The sequence below is a fragment of the Montipora capricornis genome, chromosome 9, assembly GCF_036669925.1.
Source record: "Montipora capricornis isolate CH-2021 chromosome 9, ASM3666992v2, whole genome shotgun sequence".
NCBI classification, from domain to species: Eukaryota; Metazoa; Cnidaria; class Anthozoa; order Scleractinia; family Acroporidae; genus Montipora; species Montipora capricornis.
Genome location: NC_090891.1, coordinates 2,191,902 through 2,199,401, shown reverse-complemented (window position 1 = coordinate 2,199,401; position 7,500 = coordinate 2,191,902).

Sequence of the window (7,500 nt, the reverse complement as noted above, 5' to 3'; positions counted from 1 at the left end):
CCATGCAGGCTCAATTATCTGAGCTACAGAAATGTTTTGTAAACTAAGCGAATCAGTGAATGTAAATAAAAACAGAGTTGAACTGTAGGTATTCAAAGGACCTCGCCTTTCATCTCTTGGAATTCTCGATTCACAAACCCGCCTTAAGCCCACTGAAACTTCTCAGTATACACACTTCTCATCCTGCCATCCTTTCAATACGAAAAAGGATTCTACCAAAGGAGAAGCATTACGTCTGTTAAGAACCAACTCAGTTAAGGAGAATTTTTACAGACACAAACGAGAGAAAATCCTGACTGAAGTTAAGTTCTCCGACAGAACAGAGGCTCTTCGTAACAAAACAAAGACGAACGAAACTTCACCGTTTGTTACCACTTATAACCCGGCTACACCGAATCTTAAAAAGACCCTCATGAAACACTGGCACATCATCCAACAGCAACCTAGACTTGCAAATATCTTTAAACAGCCACCGATTGTATCTTACAGGAAGGAAAAATCACTCAAGGACGTTTTAGTCCGCGCAAAACTTCCTTTAATCACGCCGCAATCATAAAAAAACTTGTAAACAGAGAAGCATTTTCAAAAGGTTTATTCTCAAACCAGAAGGAAATTTGCGTATGATCTTCTGCTAGCAACACGCTCAGCCTGCGTGCACGCATCTCTTACCGCAACTCAACTGAGCAAACAAAACTAGCCCCTGATCATTTACTAACCGCTCCTTCGTTTTCACTTCGAACCTTTCAGTTGATCATTTATAGCGAACGTAGAAGCTGAGGACTCGTAGACTTTATTTAACACAGCAACACGCTCTTGTTAACCCTATCACTCCGGGAAATAAAGTTGTTGTCAAGAACAGCAAGTCATCCGTAAAGTTAACTCTCAACTTTGAGACCGAACCTTACACTGTTCAGATAAAGGAGGGACAAGAACTACATGTAACCTTGAAATCAGCCGAAGGTGCCGGAGAAACAGTTCATTTGTTAAACCTTATAAAACCTCAGAGGAGCCAGAGAACTCTGTGGGAGCTGAAACCCCAGCAAGTCCGGTGATCTCTTTCCTACTTGCGAATAAAATTTGTTTTCGTAGGATGTTGTGCAACTACGAATATTTTGTGGATGGACGTGCTGAAGCCAGTGAATTATTATTGCATCCGAGACAATTGCAGTAATGTTGGGACTCATAGTTATTGGATGCAAGAGTGTGAATTTTTTTGGAAACAGTGCGTCGATCTTGCTTGCTTTGATCGAATGAGCGATGACCTTGGCGCATATCAAAGTGAGGATGCTGATTTGGTCTTGTGCAATACGAGGTACCATCACTTCCCGTCTTTTTAGCACAGCAATCGAGATACAATATAGGCATTACAAAACCATGCGTTAATGTCAGTAGGGCATAAGAATGTAGCAAATCGCAGCTAACATAATGGTATTGGTGCGCGTGGGTCGCTTCCGCCGATTTTCTGCCTTTTTTGGCTCCGTTAAGCCCTGGCCAAACGAAAGCGAGAGTTGATGAAATTTGACGAGAGTCGAAACTCTCGTTCTCGTTTGGCCAGGAACTCTCATCAACTCTCGGCTACTCTCCTTGACTCTCGAGAGCTCTCATCGAATTTTAACCTGCTCAAATTTTTCATGAGAGTTCGTGAGAGTTTTCTCTCGTTTGGGCTAAGGACAAGAGTTGCAGTCAGCAGTTACTGTTTTTTTCTTTCCAGCGGTGTCAGATAAAAACGGGAAAAAAAATGGTATGGTGTCGGATTCGGGGGACCAAGGACAACGCCAACGCAAAGGCTTTTAAAAATAAGTATCTCCTTCGTCCTCATTAAACATATGCATTAGAAATAAACAAGTTGAAGCTTTTCCTTTGCGCACGAAATTCATTTTACGGGCTGGCTAGTCGCCATATTTACGTCAGGAAGGGTTTTCCTAGGGTGTTTCCCAGCCTCTCTCTTTTGTTTGCGCGTGAACTTTAGACAAACTCTCGTGAACTCTCGCTCTCGTTTGGCCAACTTTCAATCACTCTCATCGACTCGCATGAGCTCTCAAGAGTTTCAACTCTCATCAACTTTCGCTCTTCGTTACACATAAGTAGTGGGGACAATGTGTACACGTTACGACTGTACGGATTTCGACAGGGTGGCCTTGTATATCATCCACCAGAAGTCTAGGATATAATCTCGTTTAGCTGGTTCTGAAGGGTGAATTCAGAGTTCCTGTTACAATTTTGGCGGATCAGCTGACGTAACTGGCTAATTAAAATTTACATGGTTTAAAAGTATTATCAGAAGTACTAGTTGGAATGATCATAGTTAATAGAGGGGACTGGATTCGAAGCTCGGCAAACATGACCGTGCACAATCTTTTGTTTTGCGCTCATACACTATGCATAAATTCCGTAACCAACACATTTCTATTGGTTAGTTCCTCAGTACGGAGTAAACAACTATTGTGTTTTGTGCACGGTCAAGGCCAAAAAAGAGAACAAAAACCTACAACAAAGAAATTTGTCGGGTTTCATAACCATTCACCTCTATTTACTATGGAATGATTGAACGGGATTGCCGCTTTGAAATTGGTTCTTAGACCAAAACACTGCAGATCCGTGGTGAACACCAGGCCAAATAGAAATCACTTTTTGCACTGAAAATCTCTCCTCTGTATTTTGTATCTGATACCCAGGATTTTCCATTCGCGTACGTCAGTCCAAGAATGATTGGGATTATTACGTAACGTAAATCCCTACAAGTGCGGCTACGGGATTTGGTGGTAACCATTTCCATTAACTATCAGTCTCGCTCCAAGTCGTACTTGTGCGCAATCGTACGTGACGTCACCCTTAATTCAATTAGTATGGGTAATCAAATGGTGACGAGTGAAATTAGGGAATAGTTTTACGCGCGTTTTGTCCAAAATCAAATAATTTCCCAAAGCTTTATGCGAGAAAAATCATTTGATTTTGGACAAAAAGCAAGTGCAGAAATTATACCCTGATCTCACGAGTATACTATTTGATTAGCTATTAAAATCATGCGTGACAAATTACGTTCATAAGAGGCCATTTTGGCACTGTAGGCAAAGTTGCCACGGCAACATTGTAATTTCACAAAGAAATATTGTAAATGAACCCTGAAATTTCGCACCAAAAGTACGGAGTAATTTGTTGTCCATGTTATCAAAACATAAAGACCTTTCAACAAGGCTGAGGTATTACTAATTTGGACATGAACTGCAACTAGGCCAATATGTGAGATTCTTGAAACTGAATTCTTAAAAATTGACACTGAAAGATTCAAACAGGGGAACCAGAATTGATAATTCCATCCAAGATTGATAAATCCGGCCAACGAACGATAAGTACGTGTTAAGAGGCTGTATCCGTAAAAGCGGTCCGGTTGATCTGGTTTGAAAAATGGATTCCGATCATTTCTTGTGTGTTGCAAGACTTTCATGTGCCAAACCACAATCCGCTTGATCGGATCTTTTAAATTATTGGAGTTTTGATATTTGGTTATGTGAAAGTTCTCTTTACAATAACTTTCTAAATTCTTGCGCGCTCATTAGCTAATTAGCTCTTATCCTTCAATAAGTATAAAGGAGGATAAATGTTTAATTTATGCAAAAATCTGTGCTACTGTCAAACTGTCAACTTTTTAACCAATGTAATTTTATTGACTGTTATAAGTAGCTAATCAGAAAGCGTGAAAAGCTATTGGCAATGTTCGCGTCAATTTAAATAAAATTCATGTTTTCGGCTGTTTACTGTGTCTTTTCCCCTCATTTTATCCGGCTGCTGGGGATTTCCACAGCCACTTCGACAATGTTATGACGCAATTTATCATCAATAAGAGGACAGACGCATTAAAAAAATCTACGTCAACTTGTTAATTTGACTATGGTCCGAGCTTTGTCATTGTCTGTTCTCCTGTAGTTTCTCCCAATTTGCTTAATGAAGACTTCATCCATCACATCTGGTTACTTTCTCGGCTACAACAAAAAACTGTATACCGGTAAGTATACGTCTTTTGGGGTAGACTTTTATACACTGGACTAAAATTGCGGAGGACAAAAGAAACATTGTTATTCCGATTATTCCTTGCTGATTGCGTGTTCGTTTTTTTTTTTGTTTTTGTTTTTTTGGTTTTTTGTTTTATGGACGTTAATTATTTCGGATCCAGTGTATGAAAGACCAGCCGGTTTTGGGAAGGAGAGGCTATTGCTGCGAGCGGACAGATTCTGCTTTGGGCGTCTACACGATATTTCCAGATTCTGCACATGCATGCTGTGTTTTTCGAATTGTGCTGAGTTGGATTCCCAGGAGATAGACTATTGATCGAGTTACGAGTTGAGTTGAGTTTGAGTTGAGTTTGAGTTAAAATTGAGTTAATATTGAGTAACGGTTTTTGGCATATTTGGCACTTAAATCTAATAAATATTAAGTAGAAGTCACTGGGAAGACCATGAAACACCGTTTTCGTGAAGTGCACAGGTGTATATTTACGAAATAGTTTTTGATCAAAACAATCTTGAAATTTCATGCACGGCAGTATCCTTGTTTACCAGTTTACCAGTTTCAGCACTTGGGACTCCTTCGATTTGACTACTGTCTGTTTTGCTGTTATGTGGTCTCATCGACCAATGGTCCCTTTAGAAGATTATGCCAAGCCGACCATGTGGCTGATGAAAAGACCAGACCACAACACTGTGTGGTGCGATCTTTAACATCTCACAGAATTTATGAACATTGAAGTTTGTGAGACGGGACCTGCGATTTATAGTCCTTATTCGCGAAGACTTGAAAGTCTAACCATTTGCGGATGTTATTACAAAGGCAGCACCTTCTCCTCAATTATTTTAAGACCCTGAATGTTGCGAGTCCGTCCGGAGTCGAATTCACAATCTCGTACATAACAAACTGAGCCACCGGCGCGCGGTTGTTCCGTCTAGCGATCAAATCTATCGACGCAGAAAAGATGTCTTCTTGTAAGGCTAAAGATGGGTTTTACTGTTAATCCAGCTTATATCCCCGGCGGCTAAACGATTAAACGTACCGTTTGTCTTCCAGCAGCGTGGTTTTCGTGATCGCCTATCACACAAAATTCATCGGAACAAGTGAGCCGCAATGAGGGTTTGTGTAAAATCTGGAACTCGGAACCTGGAACCCGTTTTTCCCCTTACTGACTCTAGCCTCGGAAGTGCCTTTGTCAGTTCTCATTTACGTCACAGTTGCCGGCAAACACAAAAGAAACCATGAACGAAAAACCAAAATTAATTAACAAGTAAATAACAAGTAACTTCGAACGCTTGCCGACGACTCTTCGGTTGACTATCAACATTCCATTGAGTGAGAACCAGAACCCGAAGTGCGCGCAAAGATGCCAAGTCTTACCATGTAGAAACGGGAAACAGAAGGTGAACGAAACAAACATCATTTCATAGTGTTTTCCCTGATTAGTAACAAGTCATATCCTAGAAAAGGGTTTTAGGCCTAGGGTTAAACAAATGGAAGGTTTAATTTTGGGTTACTTTCGGAAAGGTAAAACAATGACCTGCAAGTACGAGTGACCCGTCAAACTGAAAGTGACTTTTGTTTTAGACCCGGCCCAATCTCGGTCTTAAATTTCTGGGACACTTGATGCCACTCATAAGTTCTTCCCCCCCTCCCCTCCCCTATTGGCTTTTCTCATGAATGCCTAAAGTTATAGCGCAATCAACATTGAAAAGGGGGGAAGGGGTGCATTTTGGGTTGGTGTCACCATCCTTTTGGCTGGAATTGTAGCTAGGCAACTAGACGTCATAATCAAGTATTACTTGATTACTCGAGGTGCAAATGCTTGAAACCAACAGTCAAATCAAATACGTGAGATAAGGGATCTTGCAAGCTTTAAACGTGCGATATCCTAGAACACATTTTAAATCGCTAGGGCACATTTTTGTACATGGCTTGTTCGTATTATTACATAGTAAATTATGTTTGTTACTAATTATTACTATTGTTTAAATTTCTTTGACATTAAATAATATTTAGCGCTAAGTTATACCTAGTTTATTAGTCGTTTTAACATTTATATCTTGTAATTCTTGTAATTTTTTGGGCATTTATACTTTGTAATTCTTACACGGCATGTCTGAAAACCAGCTTGCTGAGCCATTTACCGTGTTTTAAATAAAGTTGATTGATTGATCTTGTCTCTTTCAACTTTGCAGTGAAATGGTTTTCCGACATGTGTACCTAGGTCAAAAATGTTCACTTACTTAAATGCTCGGCTTGCTTTACAAAATTTCGGTGACTAGCAAACGTGACAATCGTGTTTTAGAATTTCAGCGGTTATGAGCAAAAAGCGTAATGCGGGCTCTCTTCGTCGTCCTCTTTCGTATGATGATCGATCATGATGCCGCGCGACAAATACGGTTCATCGTAGCCGCCGGGCTGGCTTTAAATGGCTTACCCTTATCCCTTTGAAGACATCGTTTTGACGTGGATAAACTTTACAGTAGCAACGAGAATGATGCCTTAAAAGGTGTAATAATAATGAGATTGTTTTGATCAGGAAACCCATGCAATTTTGCGAACATTTATGCAAATACAGCTTTCAACACGAAGAAAACAGTTTTCGAAGTGACTTGTACTGAATATTCACTACTTTTAATTCCGAAAAACGCCAAAAACTGTAACTCAATCTTAACTCAAACTTAACTCAATCTTAACTCAAACTTAACTCAATCTTAACTCAAACTTAACTCAAACTCAACTCAAACTCAACTCGGCTCGTAACTCGATGAATAGCCGATCCCCATTCCCCCGTACTCTCGCTTGAGTTCGTTCAAGTTACTTTGGTTTTCCGCTTAAACGTTCCAAAAAGATATAGGAAAGAAAGTCTGCTGAAAAAAAACTAGAGACTTTAAAGTTCTCAAAGTGCTTGCAGTACTTTCCTTCAAGTTAGATAAAAGCCTTCAATTCAAAGTGGCAATTCAAATGCACATTCATTTTATTCGTCGAGTCTTGCATAGGAACAATTGAACCAAACAAATTGACCGAAGTGAATGGCTTCATAGCCCTGTTGGCTGGCGCAGAGGTATTGGGCTCGAATCCCTTTGAGGTGTCTATCAAATTTGCAGTTCTGTGCTCAGTTACCAGGGCTTTGAATAAAAGCGAGGTTGGAGTTGACCTTACTTTGATACAAACCTCATTTCTTTTCTTATGTAAATAGAAACTCGTCAGCATTACAACAACATGATGTACATAAGAAAATCAATAGGGATTGTATCAAAGCAAGGTCAACTCCAGTCTCGCTTTGATTCGAAGGCCTGGAAACTTAGCACAGAACAGTAAAATGATCTATTGCTTAAATTGTCCAGATAAGTGCGAGTCACTTCCCTCTTTTGTCCTTTCCGATGCCTACAGTGTAATTTTTTTGCTGAAAAACTTTAGTAAAACCGCTTCGCGACCGGTTGAAAATTTCTCCTTCGCACGGCTTTAAAGTGCCTGAAGTAGAATGCCCGTGAT